Source organism: Dipodomys ordii, unplaced genomic scaffold (assembly GCF_000151885.1).
Source record: "Dipodomys ordii isolate 6190 unplaced genomic scaffold, Dord_2.0 Scaffold142, whole genome shotgun sequence".
Lineage (NCBI taxonomy): Eukaryota > Metazoa > Chordata > Mammalia > Rodentia > Heteromyidae > Dipodomys > Dipodomys ordii.
Window position 1 is genome coordinate 399,819 of NW_012267358.1, and position 24,460 is coordinate 424,278.

At 36.7% G+C, this 24,460-nt stretch overlaps 1 protein-coding gene across 1 annotated transcript in view; it reads left to right on the top strand.

The window, feature by feature from the left end:
* Positions 1–24,460, top strand: part of Ar (androgen receptor) — a 173,097-nt gene that overhangs the window by 58,511 nt on the left and 90,126 nt on the right. The gene's annotated exons all lie outside the window — the stretch shown is intronic.

A 24,460-nucleotide genomic window follows, 5' to 3' on the forward strand; every position in this document is an offset into this window, starting at 1 on the left:
GCCACTTCTGGCTTTTTTTTCTGCTTATGTGGTGCTGAGGAATTGAACCCAGGGCCTCAGGCATGCAAGGCAAGCACTCTACCACTGAGCCACCTTCCCAGCTCCTTTTGCACATTCTTATAGATGATGGATGCATTTACTTTGTTTTCCAATTAATTTTCACTTTTTAAAATAGCTAAGACATAAGTTTAAAAACATTGGAAACTCTATATTATATAGGGAGGTTGGGATTTAAATTTCCCTTCAATTCTTTTAAATATCTCAAGTATACTATATGCTTTGGCAGTTCTCTTTTCCTTGATGTGTTCAGGTAGTCAGATGGATAATTAGATTATTATGCCACATGATCTTACCACATTCATTTTAAGAACATGTAGATTAGCAGGCATCACCATCACATGTTGTTTCTCCAGAGGAACTGGTTGCATCATGGCCTCAGGACCACATGTGTTGATGACTTTTCAGGGAGCTTAATCCATATAGCAGTCCCTGATTTGTATAGGAAAGTAAAGATTCTTCGAAGGGAAACAGTTCTAATTCTCTGTGTTTCTCTATGTGCCATATACCACATATGGTTGGACACACTGAAACTAGAGCTACCTTTTGAATTTGACATTACATACCATGTCACACCCATTTCTTTGTGTGACTGGTCATGGAGCTTGGATTCCGGGCCTGGGCACTGTCTCTGAGCTCTTTTGTTCAAGGCTAGTGCTCTGCCACTTTGAGCCACAGCACTACTTCCAGTTTTTTGAGTAGTTAATTGGAAATGAGTCTCACGGGGACTTTTCAGTCCAGTTGGCTTCGAACAGATCTAAGCCTCCTGAGCAGCTAGGATTATAGGTGTGGGACACCTGTGACCGAACACCTATTTCTTAGGGATAGGAAGCCAAAGTGTCTTGCCCCAAATTACATAGTTAGGAAGTGGATTGCTCAGTATGGAAACTTGTTCATAAAATCATTTCATTGAAATATTGGAAGAGCTTCTGAAGCTTCCTTTGAGCAAAATTCAATAAACTTTTTCCCTTTTCTTTTTTTCTTCAGTAGTCTAGATAGTAAATTTCAGTCCTTGTGGGCCACATAGTATCAGTCAAAACTGCTCTAATTTTGTTGGTGGTAGCCATGGTGGTCGTGGGGCTTGAATTCAGGGTCTCAGGTCCTGGGCGCTGTCCCAAAGCTCTTTTGCTCAAGACTAGCAACTCTACCTCTTGAGTCACAGCACCACTTCTGGTTTTCTGGTGGTTAACTAGAGATAAGAATCTCACAGACTTTCCTGCCTGGGATGGCTTTGAACCACCATCTTCAGATCTCAGCCTCCTGAGTAGCTAGGATTACAGGCATGAGCCATCACCACTTGGCCTCAATTTTTTTTCTTTTTGTAGTACTAAAGCAACTGTACCAACAGCGAACTGAATGGGTATAGATGTGTTCTAATATAACATTACAGAACTGGCAGTATATCAGATGTGACTTTAAGACTATAGTTTGTAGACGTAGCAGTTAAATATTTCCTAAAGTCCCAGGCCCTAGCTTGCTATTTCCATTTGTACCTCTTATTACTATCACAGAGGCTCCAAAATTCAAAATTGCATTTGATATATTATAATAAGGACATTTATGACATTGGGATCCTCAAGTCATTACCCATTAATCTCCTTTACTTTTCACCCCAGGGCTCTGTTCTCCACTCAACTTTAGACCCCTTGGTAAGCTTGCATGTAGGTTTTCTAGAGAGACATATGACATCAAATGGAAAATAGTTGTCTCATGCTGACCTGTTGATTATTGGCTCACTGCCCTTCTATTTTCCAGGTGAGTATATGTTCAATCTTCTCAACAGAACCTAGAAACCATAAGTATTTACATCAGATAACATTCAACAGGGTCAACTGGAAAAGGAAAACTAGAATTCTCCAACTGCCATTTTATAACTAGACTTCTTTTGGTATAAAACCAATTTTAGCAAATCAAATAAACTTTTAGTGAAAAGTAGTTTGTTGCAAAGATGGAACAGTTGCATGGAACTTCGAAGTCCTGGTTGCTTTTACTACCAGGTTAACTATAGTGATTTTGGCTTTGGACAAGGTTACTCACCTTTAAAACAGGAATGGTAATCATAATTACCACATAATTATTCACTGAAATACTGGATGCAAAAATACTTTAGTTCCAAATGAAGATGAGGAATGAGATAGTGAAACATTTGAGGGAGCAGCACAGAAGGCTGGAAAAAAATCTTTTGCCTAAAGGACACCTCTTACTGCTTTGGTAGAACTTGGCAGCAATTAGTTTCCACACTGATTATAAAAATGAGCATTGGTGTTTGTTTGCCTTTTTGTTGAGATTACATACAATAAGCCTATCTGTTCACCCTTGGAATATAAGTTCAAATGTTATTTAATGAGTATAAAATTATTTAGCCTCAACTAGAAGCATATCCCTTAGCCCCTCACTTGACTTTTCACCTTTTTCTGCTCAGGGACCAGTTGGAGACAAATAATTTTTTTGTAATTTAAAAGCTGATATGATGATGATTTGTTCAGAAAACAGTCCCTCAATGCATAGAAGAGCGATGGACATAAAATAATCCCTGCCCTTCAGAGAATTTAGGGCTCAATGTACAACCAGTAACTCTGGATGGCAATAGAGCATTTAAAATGTTACTCATTCAAGTAGAGACATAAGGGGCGGAGTGAGAATGGAGGTAGAGGGAGCTAACCAGAAGAAGGTACCCAAATAAACCAGTAACAGTTATTCATTAGAAAAAGGGCCTACTTATAGTCAAGGAGGTAGAATGGTATATGTGGTTATTGTTTGCTTCCATATACTCTGATTTTTTCCTATTTGTGGCTTTGATGAATACTCTCTAGGTTATATTGGCAATGTTTCTATGCATTTTGTTTCTGTATTATAGTATACATAGTTGATTTACTGTGTAGACAAGAGAGGATAATTCGGTCATTTTTGCTGTGTACAGAGTACAGTGTGTTCAGTATTTCAGACTCACAATGCAGTGAACTCCTGACAATGGATTTGATTTTAGTGGCTAGTTCAGAAGACTGGATTCAGACCCTTATTTAAGAAAGGCCATTGGTTTTCTGGAGAGACATATGATATCAAAGCCCATAGGTTTTCTAGAGAGACATATGATACCAAATGGAGAACAGTTGTCTCATGCTGGCCTGTTGATTATTGGTTCACTGCCCTTCTAACTATTTTCCAGTTGAGTATATGTTCAATATTCTCAACAGAACCTAGAAACCATAGGTATTTACATCAGATAAAGTTCAACAAGGTCAACTGGAAAAGGAAAACTAGAATTCTCCAACTGCCATTTTATAACTAGACTTCTTTTGGTATAAAACCAATTTTATCAAACCAAGTAAACTTTTAGTGAAAAGTAGTTTGTTGCAAAGATGGAACAGTTGCATGGAATTTCGAAGTCCTGGTTGCTTTTACTACCAGGTTAACTATAGTGATTTTGGCCTTGGACAAGTAATTTGTGCTATAAGCCTGGGGTTACTCGCCTTTGAAACAGGTGAGTAACACCTGTGTTTTGAATATTAAGATATATACTTGTCTCCCACTGTAATATAAACTCCTTCCTTGAAATGAGAGAGGGAGGAAATTTATTAATTTCTGAACCTACACTAGCCCTGTGATTGTCCCTAAATAGTTGCTCAGTTAATATTGATTTAATGGAATAAATAAATAAGAGTGTACAATGTTTACTATTTGACAAAAATTGATCTAAAGTCCAATTTTACCACTTGGAACTACACATAGAGTTTTGTTTTACAGATTTTACAGTACTGAATTTATATGAAAATTAATTTGAGGTTAGATGAAAAATCTGAACAAACTGATCATACTTATTTAGCTTTTAAGTCTAAATTTATGATTTTTACATATTACTACCTGGAGAAGTTAGTACACAAATTATAATATGGAATTCCATGCAGTCCTCAAATGAAGCAAATATGTATATATCTACATACGATATTAAGTAAGAAAAGTAAGTTTCAAATCATTAATTTTATTAGTACACTCTTGAAGAAGAAAGTTACTACATTTGAGTGAACATATAGGTATGTGTGTATGAAATGTACTTCAAGTTGTTAAAAGCAGATCCCCTGGGAATGGAAATGAGATATTTTTGGTTTATACACCCGTTTAGTTTGGGATATTTTTATCCCAAATGCTTATAAATTATTTTCATAACATTTTAGCGTACTTATTTTTGAAATTCTCATACTAAAAATTGAGATTCATTCCAAATTTTAAACAAAAGCAAATATAATCTGGAGGAAAACCATCTTTAATTAAATTGACTATTTAGAGATATTTTTGTGTTATTCATCAGTGGTTCCCTTGAAAAAAACTTTTCAACAAACTGCTTACTTCTGCAGTTGTTTTGTGGCAGGACCTATGATTTTTTTTTGGTAAAAGTATATGTATTTATGTAAGCTTCGTTTCAAATGTAAGTTCTGTGTATCTCTTTTTAAAGTAAATGAAATAAATGGTCTCACTGAGATCATAATGAAAAGTCCTGTGATAATTGATTGTTAATATGTACTTTTTACTTGTTTATTTATAAACTGGAGAAGACAAACATGTTTTAGAACCATTTACTTCACAAATAATTCCCTGTTTCTTTAGTAGACTTGGATTTTGACTGATAGTACATGCTATATATCTCATATCTTAGAATATTTGCTTTAGGAACTCAGGGCCCTAAGTCTTAAACACCAATTATGTAGTATTGACTGCTGATGCTTGAAGCCTTCCTGTCAGTGAGAAACATTAAGCATGGAAGAGGCACTCAGTTATGCAGGAAAGTCTTTTGAGCCTACAGTAAGTACTTTTACATTGATTATTTTGTCCTTTTCAAACCTGCAAAAAAAATGACAAGGATTTTTTTCCAAGCGTTTATTTAGCCAATTGCCAGTGGTTCATGTTTGTAAGCTTAGCTACTCAGGAGGCTTAGATATAAGGATTATGGTTTGAAGCTAGCCCTGGCAGAAAAGTCCATGTGCCTCTTATCTCCAATTAACCATAGAAAAGTCATAAGTGGAGCTGTGGCTGAGGTGGTAGAGCACCAGTCTTGAGTGAAAAAGCTAATAGCACCCAAGTCCTGAGTTAAAGTCCATTTTTATCACACATGTGCACGCGCACACAAACACACAAATTAATGTAATTAACTTTACCATTGGTTTTAGTATTTGATCTTTTACATGAGAGATACATTCTTACAAGATTCATCTTTAACTCAAAGAATAGTATAGAAGGGTGAATCTGAATCATTCAATCGAATCCCCTTATTTTGCAGATGTAGAAACGAAAGCCTGAGAGGGGGAAAAGGCTTCCTCAGAGCCAGCAAGTTAGAAGGGGACCTGATTGGGCACCCAGTCATCCATTTTAGTGAAATTCTTATGTTGATATTCACACCAGTGCCAAAACTGCTTCCACAATTATAACAACCAGAGTAACTTGTCCTAAAAATACATCAGTAAATTAAGTTGGAGGCAGGGCCATGACCTTTCTATGAAATTTTTGCTAGAAAGTTTAAATAGCCACAAATTATATATACTTAACATGGATAATCTTTTTTGTATTTACCTTATTATTTTAGAATAACAATAATCTACCTAGTACATTGTAATATAAAATATTTTTTCTCTCAGATTAAACTTTTTTCAAAAACATTTTTCTCTTACTCATGTGGTTAAAATGCTAGTTGCAGTAATAAACTATAATAGACTAGTGTGGTAGGAAAAATTCTAATATGACCTTCTTAGCCTTGGTCTTGTTTGATTTCTTCCCCTTTAAGTAGGGGTATGATATCACTTCTATGAGTAGGTTATATTATGTCACATAGTTGACTGTATTTAAGAAAGAACTAATTATTTAAGCTTTATAAAAGCAGAATTTCTTACCTGGTAATGGAAAAGAAAGTGAGTTTTTTGAAACTGGGAGTGAGATTAATGTGACACAACTAGTTTAAAGATGGATATGGGAAATGGATAGACATGTTCACTGGCAAGCAAGAAAATGGGGTCCTTAGACCTATAGCACTAAAGAAGTGAACTCTGTTAACAATCTTGGAAATAGAGTCTTCTTCCAGAACTTGCATGTAAGAATCCAGCCTGGATTTGATTTCGACCTTGATTTTGGCTTTGTGAGATTCTGAGGATAGAACTTAGCTGAAGGGGGCTGGGAAGGTGGCTTGCCTTGCAAGCCTGAGACCCTGGGTTCGATTCCTCAGCACCATATAAGCAAAAAGAAAAAAGCCGGAAGTGGCACTGTGGCTCAAGTGGTAGAGTGCTAGCCTTGAGCTGAAGAGCTGAGGGACAGCGCCCAGGCCCAGAGTTCAGGCCCCACGACTGGACCTCCCCCCCTAAAAAAAAAGAACTTAGCTGAAATCTTCCAGGACTTCTGGCCTATAGAACTGTGAGTTAATAAATGAGTATTATATTAGGCTGCTACTGTTGTGATCACTTTTATACAGGAGTCAAAACAATATACATACTATACAAAGCAAGTCATTTATTCTCTTGTGCTTTGACATGAGAGGTTTGTTTTAGCCTATTATAGAAATAATCAGTACTAGTTTGAAATTGTGGTTATGAAACATTTTCAAAGTAGTAGTTGACTTGGATTATTATATTTTGTGCTGTTAATAATGGTTGAGATTCCAGCAGGCCTATAAAATTGTTTTGTTACTTAAGTATTGAGTAAGACTATCAACTAGGTAGAGTTTCTCACAGTGGGATGTTAATATGCTCAGCTCATTTACCTATCCTTGTGCTGTTTGGAGCCTGGGAAATTGTCGGTTTGTCTTTTATGCATTCTGAAAGCTCACTCTGTACTTGTCACTGTAGTAAGCTTTGTGACACAAAGAAGAATGGAATTAGACATGGTCTGTACCCTCAAGTATCTCTTAATGGAATAGGAGATTGGCATTGTAGTTCACACTAACTGTACTATAAAATAGAATGTGCTTGGTGCCTCGAGTTAGAGGTTGTCTGTGAACTGAGCCTTTAAGAATAGTTAGGATTTGTTTAATAGGAGATGGAGAATGAAAGCATTCAAGTCAGAGGGAAGAGCTAAAGGTAAGTTAACTTTGAAAGTCATGTGATGACATGATTAGTTCATTACAATGGGAATTTTAGGGTACCTAAAAATAAATGTAATAGAAAATAATTTTGAAAAGTCTAGATCTGGGCTAACCATAAAAAGCCATGCTTGCTAGTCTTAAGAGTTCTAACAATGTCATGCCTTTTTGAACAGAGGGGAATTGGTTAGACCTGTGAGTTAGAGAATGAATACTGGTAGCAATGTAGATAAGGGTTGGTAGTGAAGTACAGAAAGTGGTAAGGTAGAAATTGGAGACAAGGAAACCAGTTAAGATAGACAGAAAGCGAGACATGATAAAGGCATAATTATAAGAGTGGAAGTTGGGGAAAAGGAAATGTTTCAGGAAAGTCACAGAGATAAATCAAAGTGTGGCATAAGGGTTTTGTAAGATGCTGAGACAGATGTGAGTTAAAAACTAGGGGGGCTGGGAAGGTGGCTCAGTGGCAGAGCGCTTGCCTTACATGCCTGAGGCCTTGGGTTCGATTCCTCAGCACCACATAAAGAAAAACGCCGGAAGTGGCACTGTGGCTCAAGTGGTAGAGCGTTAGCCTTGAGCTGAAGAGCTGAGGGATAGCACCCAGGCCCAGAGTTCAAGCCCCACGACCAGAGCTAAAAAAAAAAAATTGAAAAAAAAACCTAGGAAATGTAAGAGTTGGGACAACTTGGCTGTAGAAATCAGGCTGAAGAATTATGGAATAATCCTAAGAGGTAGACAACAATAGTCAGGAAAGAGGTCTTTGTATGTAATATCACAGCTTACACTCCCACCTAACCCTGCAACTGTTGACAGACTAGGAATTGGGGTGGGGAGAGAGAAAGAGAGACAGATAGACAGACAGACAGACAGACAGAGACAGAGACAGAGAGAAACTGGAAATGAGTATGGGAATCAGATTAGACAAAGGTGCTGCAGTGAATCCTACAAGATGCTTTCAGGGAACACTTCAAATGCATGGATAAATTCCCTTGAGTATTGTCTGAGAAAATCGCTGACTTTTTTGTGTATGCTGGTACTAGGGCTTGAACTCAGGTTCTGAGTATTATCCCTTAACTGTTTTGCTCAAGGCTGGTGTTCTGCCACTTGAGCCATACCTACACTTCCAGCTCTTTGTTGTTAACTGGACTGTAGCCTCATGGAATTTTCTACCCAGGCTGGCTTTGAACCACAATCTTTAGATCTCAGCCTTCTGAGTAGCTAAGATTTCAGGCATGAGCAACCAGCACCTGGCCAAATCATTGTTATCCTTTGAGAGATTTCATTTCCCTACGTCCCAAGTTTACATTAAGAATCCACATTTCTGTTCCTAATTTTATTCTAAAGATTTACCAATTTTCTTCTGATCACTCCTTTTGACTCAAAGCACTTATAAACAGACCTGTTGGGAAGTGTGTACCATTTACAGGATGGCAGGATTTGAAACATGTACCCCCAATAATATTTCAAATGTACAGAGTCTTGTGGCCTGGAACTTGTTACAGATACGTATTTATGGGCCTCATTTCTGGCTGTCCATTATTATGAATAGTTGCCAACATTTATAATAAACACTGATCTCTTTTCAATAAACATGAAAGTTTCATGCCGTCTTTTAATGTTTGAAATCCCCAAATAAATTATTTCTTGTGCCAGAATATCAGAATTAAATGTCTCTGAATGATACCTTGTTCAAAGATTATGGCTTAAATCCCTCTGTACCAACTCTATTACAGTACATGTGCACATCTGAAAAATATAGGTAAGACTCTATTATTATTGAAAAATCTTTCTTTGCATTCCCAACAATTTATGTGGAAATGAAATAAGTTCATATCTTGTAAACATCTAATAATACTAGTATATTTAATCATTGGATGATGAAATTGAGGGATTCCAACAAGGTGTTTACATTTCAATTTCATTGGTAAGGCTTTTTTTTTTTGGTCAGTCATGGGGCTTGAACTCTGGACCTGAGCACCGTCCCTGAGCTCTTCAGCTCAAGGTGAGCATTCTACCACTTGAGCCACAGTGCCACTTCCTCTTTTTTTTAAGACTTTTTATGCTTGTAGTACTTTCTTTTCTTTCTTATTGTTGTTGCTGCTGCTGCTATTGTTGTTGTTGTTGTTGTTGTGTGTGTGTGTGTGTGTGTGTGTGTGTGTGTGCGCCTATCTTGTGGCTTGAACTCAGGGCCTGGTTACTTTCTCTGAGCTTTTTTGCTCAAGGATAGCACTCTACCACTTGACCCATAGCACTAGTTATGGCTTTTTTGCTGGTTATTTGACTTTCCTTCCCAGGCTGACTTTGAACCACAATCCTCAGAACTCAGCCTCCTGAGTACCTAGGATTGCAGGCATAATCCACCAGCACCTGGCAAGTAAAGTAATTTTGAATGCAGATCACCTTTGCCTTAAGAGGAAGGGCCTTGATGTGCTCATAATAACTGTTTCTCCCAGTTTCTTTCATAGATTTGATGGTCATGGCATCTTTGAAATAATCTCAGTGACCCATGTAATAAGAGAATTGTATGGCCTGGAGCTGGTTAAGTGATGTCCAGAAATAATTAGCAAGTCATTGCCTTTCCTGGGAATGAATTTGGTAGTAATCTATATGCATTATAAAGCACCAAGATCTCTCTTTCAGTCATTCCCCGAAGATTCTCCCGATGGCCTGCATTACAGAGAGCACAGTTAGAATTGCCTCCTAGTTTTGAGAGGAGATTTGCACATGGTTATGGAATGATTCACTCTATTTGCTTAAATGATTCTACTTTCATTGTGGACAGACTTTCTAGAGTACCAGTTTGGCATGCACTTATGTATTCATTCAACCCGGAACACTTTATATGAGAAAGCATTTGCTGAGTGGTTGCCATTTGTCTGAGAAAAGCAGTTTTCCATTTCTTATCTTCATGGCTACCAAACAACAGAAGGTGTAACTCAGAGAAGCTATCCTTCCACCTTTCTGTCTTATAATGCTGATGGGTTAGCCTTGACCTTTTATCAAATGTGAGGTTTACTATTTTTTTTTAATTTGACCCAAAGTAGATATATAATATTGTTTGTTTGGTAACATCATAGACAGATTATTATTACTGTTTCATTGAAGTGAATTAATACAATAAGCATGTGTTATAATGTGTGTTGAACATGCTGAGCACAGTGCTAGGTATTCAGTTCACACAGTTCATAAATCTCATTTAGGAGCGTATAGTCTCACAGGAGAGACAAGCAAATGTTATCATTTGTATGAGTATGGTTTTCTGAATATATAATTAATTGTGAGGGAAAGAGTGAGAAGGGAAGGTTCTCAGAAGAAGCCAAGTTAAAAAAGTAAAGGTACCAGAGACATTAAATTTCAGGAAATGGTGTCTAGTGTTGCTTCCACAAAAAGTAATATTCTGTTAGATGTTTGTTTTCTATTCTACTAAATAAATCAAATTATATATTATATATTATATATATTCTATTATATATTATATATGTTATATATATTATATATGTTATATATTATATTATATATATGGGTACAATGTGATGTCTTCATATATGCATACATCCTGAAATGACTGCATCAAGCTAATTAATATATCTATTGCCTCATATATTTAATTTAATTTAATTTGTTTGCAGTGAGAGTAATTCAAATTCCCTCTTGGCAATTTTAAAATATACATTATTACTGACTAGAATTCTCAGGCTGTAAAGTTGACCTCAAACTTTTTCTTCTATTCAAACTACTATTGGGGCTTAAATTCAAGGCCTGGACACTGCCCGATAGCTTTTTTGCCCAAGGTTAACACTCTACTACTTAAGTCACAACTCTAGTTACAGCTTTTTGCTGGTTAATTCAAGATAAGAATCTCACAGATTAGGCTGGCTTCAAACCGTGATCCTCAAATCTCAGTTTCCGCACTTGACCTCTTAAAAGATTTAAACTTTGGCTCGTCATTTTCAAAGGATTTTTCTTAAAGATTTAACTGTTTATTGCACAAAATGTACACTTGCACTGAAATGACTATTTCCATTTGGAATATTAGTTTTCTTCATTGAATCTTAGTAATCACTAGTTTGTCTTTGTTCTGACATCTTTATTGGCAAGGGGGAATGTTTATAAAGGTTAAGTCGGCTTCTTACTGAGTTATTTAAAATGCAATTTCTTTTAAAGTTTTCAAACAGTGTACCTTGGTAAGATTTGCATTTTGCAGTTTGTAACTATTACTAGCAGCATGATGAAACAAATGTGAGAGAGACCATTCAGGAGGCTGTTGCTTGAACTGAACTGAACTGTGAGTTGGATAGTTTAGGGATTGCAAATGCATGGAATTTTAGTGAGTCTAAAACTTCCATTTTCTCTGCATATCAACACCATACTTAAATATAGAGACATGGTGTTTTTGGAAGAACTTTGAGCATGAAGTTAGAGGAGGAATGATTTTTGAGCCCTGGTAATATTGAAGAACTAGTTGTGAATTGATCAAAATCTTCTTGCCCTTCAATTTCCTAGCCTTTATTTTCCTCAGTTATAAATTGGGAAATTGAAACTTTCTGGTTACTTCCTTGAGTTCGGAGGAACAAGTGAGCTAATACCCTTGAAAGACAATGTGCTTTTACAAAGATTGGTTTGTGAGGCAGCTGTTGTTAATGGACTGAGTATTGTGCTTACCTCAGAGGGTTTTTGTGAGTATCAAATGGGATAATGGGTTGAAAGCATTTTGCTAACTTTAAACTATGATTCAAATGTTAGGAATTAGTAAAAATAATAAAAGAGAACAATTCAATCCTCCATCCAGATGTTCTATCTTCACTGTGACTCATAGGCTCATTCAGAGCTGTGCAGATGGAACCCTCTACTCCATTTCTGCAGTGTAGAGTTGCACATGGAACTGAATCAAACAGAACCAAAAGATGTGCTGTGCATTGGCTTCTCCCCTGTCAGATTTTGGCTGTGGGACTGATAAGACACCCATTTTGTGTGAAGCTGCTGCCAACTTATACTCACATCAAATTTTGTTACCCATTGCCCATTGTACATGCTGAATTTGGGCCCAAGTCCCCAATCTAACAGAAATCCTAAGTTTCCTCAAATTGGCCAAACACACCAGTCTTCAAGTTCAACGCCCAGAAATGCCACAGGTTTTTTACAGGCCAACAATCAGTATGAAACCAGATGTGATCTGTAAAACTAGTTTCATGCTGCTTGTGGTCAGTGGAAATACCCTAGCAGGCAAACTCCACCACACTTCTCTATTTCATTGGAGTTAATGACTACATAAAAACTTTGCCCTTGGTATCTATGAGATGGAAGATAAAGGTGAGAAATCAGTGCTGTTCCCACTCCTACCCCCCAAATTCCAAGATAAAGAGACCTTGAGTAGCCTTCTATCCTTTGTTTAGTAACACAAGTATATTCCTAGCACATAGTCATCCTTTGTCCATTCTCTTTTATTTTTATTTTAGTGAAGCCAGTGTAAGATGCTCTGGCTTTGGCTTCCATGGACCATGTCATGTTTTTAAACTGTTACTTTTAAGTACAAGTAGGCTGGGGAGAGTCTAGTTACATATCTCTCTGCTCTTGGCAAAATAAGAGATTAGAATTGTCTAAAGAAATGCCATATTTGTTGGCATGCTAAAACAAGAATAGTGAATTAAACTCACTTGAGTGAGTTGAAATTCAAACTTACACTGTAACTCTTTAAAATATTAAAAATTGACTAGAGGTAAGGGGCAAGATTCCAAATTAAAAGGATTCTCAGTCTTTACTCTGTAATTTAGAAGAACTGGGGTAATAGAGACTACCTTCTGAAGAAAAAGGAAGAGCATATCAAATTATGAAAAAGGTGTCAGGACAGCTAAAAAGCATGGAAAATCAGAAAACCAGCAGACAAAAGTAGAAAACAGTATTTAGATAGAACCTCAGCTCCCAAGAGTTAAGGGGAAGCTGAAACTAGGACCACAACTAAAGCTAGGTGGCCCAGGCAACAAATATGCATTTCTAGCTGCAGGATAAGACTGCACTTCCTGTAAGCCTTATACCCAGTATAGGGATTTGATGTGACAGTGAGTTTGGCATTGTAGGCTGACTATGTAGAAGAAAGGCATGTCACCCTTCACACTGTGAAGAGCTATCCCAAGATGCTCTCTTTAGAATGGACCTACTACTTGTGGCTAAGATACTCTGGAGACTTCCAAACAAAGGATAGTTGTGGCTCAAAGAGTCTGATGACAATGTACCACAGTGTCTGGATGAGAGACAACCACTGAATAGGTAGTCATAGAAAAGGTGAGGATCTGACAAGGACCAGCTGAGAAATTTAAGTAGTGGAGAGCCTGAGCAGTGCAGTACCATTGCAAGGAGCAATCTCCATCACCATAGGACAATGTGGAGACTGAGCCCATCACAGCTGGAGTGGTCATCCTCTAGGAGACCAGCTATGTGTGTATGCTGCCATATGAGACTGAGATCTTGAATACAGGTCTTTCTGAGCATGCCATTTCTTCAGATTTCTCCTTTCCTTATGGTGGCTTACTGCAGAGTGAGGCCCTAAACCATTGAAATCAGCGTCCAAAAACTGAGTCCTGGCTAAACATATCTGCTGCCAGGCAGGACTGAGAACTCTGAGATTACGACATTTTCCCAGCCTTATCAATCCCATAGAGTAGTGAACTGATGGTCAGCATCAAAAAAATATTGAGCCTGGAAAGCAAGTACCTGAATCTCTCAATTCTCCCTTGCCAGAGTAGAATTCAGCACTCTGTTATGCCCATTCTCTAATACATTCAGGAGACAACCCACTCCCCCTGCTTGCATTCTTTCTATCCCTGGTGTTACAAACTATGAGAACTATGGAACAAGTAGGAACCAGAGGTTAAAGATCTCTAGAATGCAAACTATAAAACATCAAATAACAAATTGGAATGCAAAACACTAGAAGATGGAAAGACTTCCCATGTTCATGCATCAGTGGAATTTATATTATAAAGCGAAATGAACCCCAAGATATGGACACAAGTGGTTTTTTTCTTTCTTGCTATTGTTCTTAACGTATTTATAATGTACCATGTGAGTATAACCCCTGTTTTCACTGTATTTGATGTTGGTGCCCTGCATCTTGTATATACACTTCTCTAGCTTTGGGAGGGGAAGGGAAAAGACAAAATGCTTAAATAGGGATACAGGTTGACCCATTGTAGCAATGAGATATACAAGACACTATGTTGAAAAATGAACTTTACAGGGCTGGGAAGGTGGCTCAGTGGTAGAGTGCTTGCCTTGCATGCATGAGACCCTGGGTTCGATTCCTCAGCACCACATAAGCAAAAAGAAAAAAGCCAGAAGTGGTGCTGTGGCTCAAGTGGTAGAGCGCTAGCCTTGAACTGAAGTGCTGAAGGACAACACCCAAGCCTAGAGTTCAGGCCCCACAACCGGACCCCCCCCAAAAAAAAAGAAAAGAAAAATGAACTTTACAATTTAGGTGGGGGGGGGAGTGGAGTTGTGGACTTGAGGGGGAAGGGATGGTAGGGGGAAAACAAAGGAGGAGGCAACAATGCTTGATAGGAAATGTACTCATTACCTTGCTCTTGTAACTGTAACCCCTCTGTGCAGTATTTTTACAATAAAAAAACATTAAAAAATCACATGGGTATAAAAGGCATATTGTTAACTCGGCGCCAGTGGCTCACACCTGTAATCCTAGCTACTCAGGAGGCTGAGATCTGAGGATCGAGGTTCAAAGCCAGGCTGGACAGGAACTCCATTAGACTCTTTGCTCCAATAAACAATGAGAAAACCGGAAGTGGCGCTATGGCTTAAGCGGTAGAGCGCTTGCCTTGAGCTGAAAAGCTGAGGGACAGCGCCCAGGCCCAGAGTTCAAGCCTTACAACAGAAAAAAAAAGAAAAGAAAATAGCATTACAAAACCCACTAAAACCTGTTTAAAGTGAGGGGGGAGTAGGGAAGAGCATTAAGAAAGAGTAATAGGGGAGATGAATTTGATCAAAATACATTATTCATATATAGTAACATCATAATGAAGTTCTTTTGTATAATTTATAATGCAAAATAGATTCAAAATTGAACAATAGTGTACAAAGACAAGTATGTCACTAGCTATCTAACCATCTTGTCAGAACTCATTTTTCTATACACCTATTTAACCATTTTTTCCATTTTTATCCATGACCCTACATTTCCATATCTTTATATGATTTACTTCTTTTTCTTTTAGCATATTATAGTTGTGAGTTTTTAACTGCTTCCTGATATACCAGAGATCTACTTTTTCCAATACAAGTGGCTATTTAGATTTAAACTAAGATTAAAATTAATTAAAAATTTAGTTTTTCAAACTTAATGCCCACAAGTAAAGTGCTCAGTAGTCATATATGTCCAGAGGATACAATTTTGCTCAGGTGCAGGTTTAGAACATTCCTATCAACCTTCTCTTTTGTAGCATAGAGTGAATATACCAAACTTTCGTAACCCATTTGTAAATCTGCTATGCACCACTGATGTTATTTTTCAGTTTCAGATATTGTGGATATCTTGGCAGTGAATAACCTGCGCACTACAAGTGGCATTTTGTTTTAGCTGAATTCTTTCATAAAATCAATTTCAAAAGTGGTATTAGTAGGCCACAGAGTATGATCAGACTCTTTGGAACCTTTACCATTGTTCTTTCAAAAAAATGTATATCAACTTTAAACATATGTAGCATCATGATTACAGTAGTTTTAGTGTAATCTCACTGACATTGGGAATTATGAGTTTTAAAGATTTATTGTTTTATTAGTATATAACTGATGTCTTATTTCCTTTGCATTTTCTTTTATATTGGTTATGATATGATTTCTTAGTTTATTTTTTCTCAAATGGAATTGGAAGTTTATATTTTAGTCTATTTATGTTTTAATTTCTTAATGTCTTCCCTAGCCATTTCAGTGAAGCCTGGCTCTATAATAATATATCAACTCTTACACCAATATAATCATTAAAAAATGTTTTAACACAATATAACCTTACTATAGCCATCAAAATGCTAGAAAAATTTAAATAAGTACCAATGTTTTAAGACTTTTTTTCAAAGATTATTTTATGTCTATTTTTAAATGCTTATTTAAAAAAAGAATGGGGTGAATAAGTAAAAGGCATGACAATTTAACCTTTGGAAATTCAGAAGATATATATATTGCTTTCAAGAGGGGAGAAGTTATGAATTTGTTGTTTTGTAAGTGCTCCCAAGCATAGAACTTCAGCCCCTTCCATATCTTTGGCTAAATTAACTGCTTTTTCTACTCAAAGAACATTTAATTTTGTGGCAGTGACCCAAGAGACCACACTTAATATTCATACATAGGGACCTGCTCAATAGTGTTCAGAATCCAAAGAGAAACTCAGTACAACTGCAGCATTAGAGCACTTCATTTCAAACTAATGAACTGCTATGGCCAAGATTCTTTTCAATAAGAGGAAAGGCTGCAATAGGGACCTTTGAGTAAGGAGTTGCTTTTAATGTATGATTTTTTTGGCAGTATCAGGGTTTGCACTCAGAGCCTTGCTCACTGGGCTTGCTTGTTCAGCTGGCACGTTACCACATGAGCCACGCCCCCTGCCCCATGATTTTTTTATTTATTTGTTTTTTTAACTAATAAAAGTAATACAAGTTTAAACGGAGTAAAAGAGTATTAAATTATGAGCGTTCTACTCCTGAACTCCCCTGTTCTGACCTTGATAAATTTCACTTTATAGAGATGACCACAGTGACCATATTTTTGGGGGCCATCCAGACATTTTTCTGGGGGGTTAATAATATGCTTATAGTCGTATGCTGATAGCTTATGCCTGTAATCCTAGCTACTGAGGAGGCTATGACCTGAGGGTGGCGATTCGAAGACAGTCTAGGGAAGACAAATCCGAACCTCTTATCTCTAAATAACCAGCAAAAAGCTGAAACTGGAAGCATTGCTCAAGTGGTAGAGTACCAGCCTTGAGTGAAAAAGCCAAAGCAGAGAGTAAGGACCTGAGTTCAAGCTCCAGTACCTCCAAAAATGCTTATGTAGTTAAATATATGCATTTTCACACACACACACACAGAACAAAAATAAACCATTTGCCAGTGGCTAACCTGTGTAAAACTAACTACTCAAAATGCTAAGATCTGGAGGAGCAGAGTTTGAAAGCAGCTAGAGAATAAAAGACTGTAAGGTTCTATCTCCAATTAATCAGCAAAAATCCACTCTGGATGTAGGGCTCAAGAGGTAGAGCATTAGCTGTAAGCAAGCAATTTGAGCAAGGGCAGAATGCCCTGAATTGAAACCTTGGTACTGACCAAAAAAAGTGCTGTGATCAGCATTCTCAAGAGGCAGTATATATGATACTTAGAGAAATAGCTCCGGAGCCAGACTAGTTTGGCTCATCTAAAGGTGCCACTGCTGCCTTACTTCATGACCTTTGGGAAATAACTTAATTTCTCTTTTCCTAAGTGTCCTTGTATTGAAAGTAAAGATAATGACAGTCTCTACCCTGTAGTATGGTATAAGTCTTTAATGAGTTAATGAAGTACATTAAGATCTGAGATATTTATACATTAAGAAGCATTATAAGTACTGTGTAATTATCAGTTAATACATCTGAATACTTTTATTAGCATGCTTTTCAACATCAAATAAATATGATATATTAAATAATTGAATAAAAGTATATTTTTAGTTTGCTTTTGAGTCCTGCTAACTTTGCCTGGACTGGTCCCAAGTTCTTTAGCCTCCTTCCTCTGTCTCTGGGGTAGCTGGAATTACAGGCATACACCACTATTTTGGGCTAAAAGAGTGAATACATTTTAAATCCTGGTTAATATTACTTCTTTTTCTGCCAAAACAACAAACACTGAATGTTATTGAACTCTTTAATCTTTGAAAATCTGATAGGTAAAGCAACAGTTCATCATTATTTTATGTTGCTTTTATTCAATTATGAGCAAAAATAAGCATTTTTCACATTTATTGGGCATTTATATTTGTTTCAATGTAACTGCCTGTTCTTGGCCTTTGTCAATTGTTGTTGTTTTTGTTATTTGGCTCTTCATCTGGCTCTTATTGACTTATGAGGCTGTTTGTATATAAAGGAATTTGGCTCCTTGTCATATGCTTTACAAACACTTTCCCCTATTTATTTTTCAACTCTGTTCTTGTATTTCCCTGCCGAGTGTTCTTAAATTATATACTTCACTTAAGTTCATCTTTTTCTTTGGGAGGTCATATTTCAAAGGTTCTATTTTTAGGTTAATTTGATTTAAATTATGCTGAAAGTAATTTTGTCTTGAAAGTATTTTGTCAAAATACTTATTGAACCTTTCCTCATATATTTTTAATTTTTCTTTACACAAGAAAATAAATTTCATCTCAAGGAAGAGAATGAACTCTAATGGTTCCACAGTTAGCTGATGATACATTGACTACACTCTCCACACTCAATTCATATTCCAGTGATCATTTAGTTTAACAACAAAAAAGAGCTTTCTTAAAAATATATACTTAAGTGACTCAATGACAGGATTTACTCTGAAGAAAGTACATGACAATTTGAAAATGAGTGTTTAATTTTACATTTCAGTTTATTTTTAATTTAGCGAAACATCAGCATATATACTGTCTCAACATAAATCACAAACATGCTTGAGATGCAAATAGTCTAACCAAAGCAGCAATCCATTCTTCATTTTCTTTACTCTTTTAATTATAAATATGACATGTATATGTATCATTACAAATTACATAGATTTCTGATCTGATAGATGTGAGAACTGGAAAGCTTTGGACTGGCTGCCTAGTATATTCTAACCTTATCCCTACCTGCCAAAGTCTGGGATCAAATCTAATTCCTTTGGAAATATTTAAGAATAACACATTAAGAATTATAGTGGGCCCTTTACCCAGTAAAACATCACTGAACTACTAGATACTGGTGGCTCATACCTATAATCCTAGTTACTCAGGAGGCTGAGATCCGAGGATCTCAGTTCAAAGCCATACATTCTGGGCAAGAAAGTCCTTGAGACTTTGTTTATTTAGTTTGTTTTTTGTTTGTTTATGATCTCCAAGTAGCCAGCAAAAAGTAGGAAGTGGAGCTGTGGCTCAAGCAGTAGAGAACTAACTGAACAACAAAGCTTAGGGACAGCACTCAAGCCCCAAGTTCAAGTTCCAGGACCAAAACACACACACACAAAAAGGCTGTATCATAGCATCTTGATACTGGTAACAACACAAACAAACAGTAAACCAACGAGAAGGTTATAAGAGTCATAGCGGAGCTGGGAAGGTGGCTCAGTGGTAGTACGCTTGCCTTGCATGCTTGAGGCCCTGGGTTTGATTCCTCAGTACCACATAAGCAGAAAAAAAAAGCCAGAAGTGGTGCTGTGGCTCAAGTGGTAGAGTGCTAGCCTTGAGCTGAAGAGCTGAGGGACAGTACCCAGGCCCAGAGTTCAGGCCTCACGACCGGACCCAAAAAAAAAAAAAAGAGTTATAGGGAACAAGATGGCTAAAGATAAGACTCTACATTCATTGTTGTATGTGTAGAAAGCTGCACACATATGCTAAATGGTATCTACTCAGAAGCAATATGAGCAGAATGTAGGTCTATTTCTAAAACATTGTTCAAGATAGTCATGGATCCATTAGCAATATATAGAGGGTACAAGGCTGAAAAGACACATTCTCTAACCAAATATTTCCTAAATGATACAAAACTTGAACCTAAAGGCATCTCCTACAATGCCAGGCCTAATAATTAACTCACCTCTTTCTCTAGTATAATAGAAGAAAGTGCCTTCTGAAAAGTATCTAGAGGAAGAACTTGTGAACCATTTTTCCCTTGCTAAATTGGGACAAAATCTAAAATTCTCCAAACTATGAAAGTAGTATCTAATGGCAAAAGGAAAAAATCTAAATGACTTAAAGAACTTAAAAGTAACTTTTGATCTAAAATTTGTTCATGTAAATTCAGACTTGATGAATAGGAAATTAGTCTAAAAAATTAAAAACAAGGAATCATGTGAACAGAAACATCAGCAATCTCATCATGTCAAAGAAAGAGACTTCATAAAAGTGGTTCAGCTAACCAAATGACAAAGCAAAAAATTTTAAAAAAATGAAAAAAAAGGACAAGAACAAATCCCAGAGAAGAATTAATCAGTGTCTATAGTTATTTAGATAAAATAATATATGCAGTTTCAACCAAAATTTATTAAACATACAAAGAAAGAGTATTCTCTAGACATCATATTTTTAAATTTTATTGTAAAAGTGATGTACAGAGCGGTGATAGTTACATGAATCAGATAATGAGTACATTTCCTTTTGAACAGTGTTGTCCCCCTCCCTCATTCTATCACTAGACACATTTTTTTAAATGATCATGAGGAAACCTAGATATTGGGCTTACTAGAGAAAGACTTTAAGTCAAAAAATTGAAAAAATATGAAAGTATATTTCTTGCCAAATAGAGAATACCAGTAAAGAAAAATTATAAACTAAAAGAAAATGGAACATGTACAGTAACTGAAATGAAAATTTCACAAGAGGGGCTCAAAAGTAAATTTAAGTTGTTAGAAACAAATTTGATCAAAGATCAATAAAGATTATGAAGTGTACAGAAAAGAAAGAAAAATAAAGGGCCTCAAAGAAATGTGGGACACAGGCAATGTCACTAGTCTGTAATGAGAGAATGAGAAGACAAGACAAGACAAGAGGACTACTTGAAGAACTAGTAGCCAAAATCCTCAGACATTTAATGAAAACATTTAATAGCAAATGAAGAATGTAAAAACAGAAACTATATGCAGGAAAAAGAGATCAGCAATCAAATTTTGTTACAGATATTGAAAGCCAATAGAGATAATTTTTAATTCAGCAAAATAAAAATGATAAGGGCTTAGAAAATAAGAATAAGACTACCACCCAAGCCAGGTGCTGGTGGCTCACAATTGTAATCCTAGATACTCAGGAGGCTCAGGATCGTGGTTCAAAGCCACCCTGGGTAGGAAAGTCTGTGACAATCTTATCTCCAATTAGCCCCCAGAAAACCAGAAGTGGTGCTATGGCTCAAAATGGTAGAGTACTAACCTTGAGGAAGAATGTTCAGATACAGAGCCCAAGCCTTTTCAAGCCCCACCACCATAAAAAAATAAAATAAATCACCCAATAAAGCTTGGACAATTACAAACATACATATACCTAAGGAGCCCTAAAGTACATGAAGAGGGAAACAGTTTAGTAGTAACAGTTAGAGTTGGAATTAGATAGTGGTAATATGATAAACAACTTTGTAAAGACACTAAGAATTCTCCTTTCTAGCCAATTTAGTTGCCACCTTTTGAATGACTGGTAAAGACAATGAGCAAATACAGGATCTGACATTTTTATCTATGCAAATCTATGAGAGATCAACTCCATTGTTAGGACTCATTGTAGCAAATCTGCTTCACACATTAGCATGTGGGAGGTTAGGTACAGTTCATCTTGATTCTGCTTTGCTTTATACCTTTATGAGTATGCTTTTTCCTTCCAAGATCGAAAGAATATCTTTGATGAATTTTCAACATCAGCAATTACTCTAGCTTATCAACTAGTAAAAATAATCAAATTTCAGGGTATTTGATTAAAGTACTTTTGCTTCAAATATTTGTAGGCAAATGAAAATTGTAAATCAATCAGAATTTCTGACCATCTACCACTAGTTGTTAGTAGTAGGGCTTTATTTTGTCCTTGTATAATGCACTGTAGGGCTAGTCAGAACATCTGTCTTTGAATTCTTGGACCTATCTTCTGTTTCTTGTAAGTTGTACATTCTTGTGGAGGGTACCATGCAATACATAGGGAGTATACATATGATAATTGTTAGGAAGTATACATATGATAATTGTTATATGACCTATAATTGCACATACATGTTAATGATAGGAATGGTGGTGGTGACAAGCTATTGAGTTATGCAATGCCTACATATTACATGCCAGACACTGTGTTGAACACTAGACATAGATAGGTCACTTAATCTACATAGCAAACTGATGGATAGATCCTGGGAATACCGTATTTCCCAAATGAGAAGATGCCATTGCTCAGCAAATGTGCTTGTCAGTACTGCATTGGTGGTATGGATTAAGAGTAAATACTGACTTTCTTTCTTTCCAAAAGAATTATTTTCTCTCTCCTTCTTAGTTGCTGGTGTTCAGACTTCTCTGCTCTAAATATGTGTATAGCACCCTCATCTCATTAACTGTAATTAGGACACTAATGGCAGTGAAGCAGATGGGCCCAGGCAGCTCACCATTACTTATCCCTGAGGAATGTTTCCAGATCATTCTAGTCCTCATCTGGCAATATTTGGCTCTTTTGACTTCTAAATTGTACAGAAGGCAAGAATCATCACATTTCAGATCTGTTATTTCTTCATTACCTAAGATGTGAAAGGTACAATGTATAGCTTTCCAGGGGTGGAGAAGAAAAGTATACCATAGTTCTCTGCTAAGCATACCTTGAAAAAGAAGTTCATTTTTACTTGGCCTGTTTTGCTTTGCTTTTTAAAGAAATCATTGACAATACTGGGGTTTGAATGAAGGACTTCAAATTTGCTACTTGAAACATCCCCCCAGCCTGGTTTTACTGGATTTTTGCCTTAGTGAATTTTCACTTCAATGAATTATTTTAAGATCTCATATTTTTGCCCAGGATCTGTAGTCTTCCTATCTGTCTTCTATGTAGCTGGGACTACAGACATGAGTTTCAATGCTCAGCTTTTTGTTGTTGTTGAACAGAAATTTTGCTAACTTTTTGTTCAGGCTGCCCTCAAACTGTAACCTTCCCATTTTTTGTCTCCTGAGTAGCTATTCCCCCTCTTGCCTGTTTTGTTTCTTATATGGTAATGTTCTGTTCTCCTCCCTGTTGGCTGCCCATTATCACCTAACTCTTTGGTATGCCCATTTGTTTCCAGAAAACAGCTAAAGCTTTGCCAGAAATACACCAACCCAGACTTCTGCAGGTTGTGTTACTTTATTCCCTCAGTTCATGCATTCATTCATAAACTAAACCTTAACAAAATACTAATTAGGAGCCATTTTATGTGTTTGCCACTGGGGTAGAACAGTGAAGAAAATGAGTCCTAGCTACTATCAAGGAACTGTGGAGGCAAATAGATCAGCTGACACTCTAGTCCTACTTTGAAGGCTAAACTTCTGGTGGTCTAAACTCATGATCACAAAACATTTCATTTACATCTCATCCTCCTCCAGAGATAGGGCCTTATTGAATCATATATTCCAGAGTCAACCTTGTGTAGACTAAATACTAGAATCTAAATACTGGAACAAGTCAGTAGAATAGAATGAGCATGGAATATCTGGCCAGAATTTATGTAGACTCAGATCTGTTGCTCACTGGCAGGCTAAGTCACTTCACTCCTCTGCCTTCTGGAAATGAGACTAATAAAAATCTCTATGTGACAAGCATGTTGGGAGAATTAAATAAGATACTACTGCTATTATTCAGAATCCCTTTATACTGCTATACTTAATAGTATGTGAAATTATTGGTTTTCTATTTCTATGTTGTTTATGTATCATCCCCCACAAATGGAAACTTTCTTAAGACAGAAACTTTATCTTACTTGTTGGCTGGTGACTTGTCTGTCATCAGTGTAATGGTGCCTGGCTTCTGGCAATGTGGCAGCTATCTAATACAGAGTGTGTGTGTGTGTGTGTGTGTGTGTGTGTGTGTGTGTGTGTGTGCGCGCGCGCGCGCATGTGTTTGCCAATACTGGAGCCTGAACTCAGAGCATAGGCACTGTCCTTTAGCTTTTACAATGAATGCTAACACTCTACCACTTGAGCTACAGCTGCACTTTTACCTTTTTCAAGGTTAATTGGAGGTAAGAGTCTTACAGACCTTCCTGCCTTGGGCTGGCTTTGAACTGTGACCCTTATACTTCAGCCTCCTGATTAGCTAGGATTACAGGTGTGAGCCACTGTCTCTTGGCTCTGAACACATCTTTATTGATATAATGGATGATGATGAATGTGCAGACATTTTTGTACTTACAAAATGTTGTACGCATTGTTTCCATGGCTGGTAAAATTTCCAGGTTAAAGATTCTTTAATCAAATACTAACAAAAGATAGTTCAATATAGTAGGAAAAGTTCAAATTACAATCTTATTTCTTTTAACCCAGTCTACATTAAAGAGGTTATTTAACCTCCTCAAGCTTTTTCTGACTCATTTTGCCTCACAGATCTCATGAGATAAAAATATGTGAATATGCTATGTGCTTGTAGTGCCCTACAAATACAAATTTTAGGAGATGA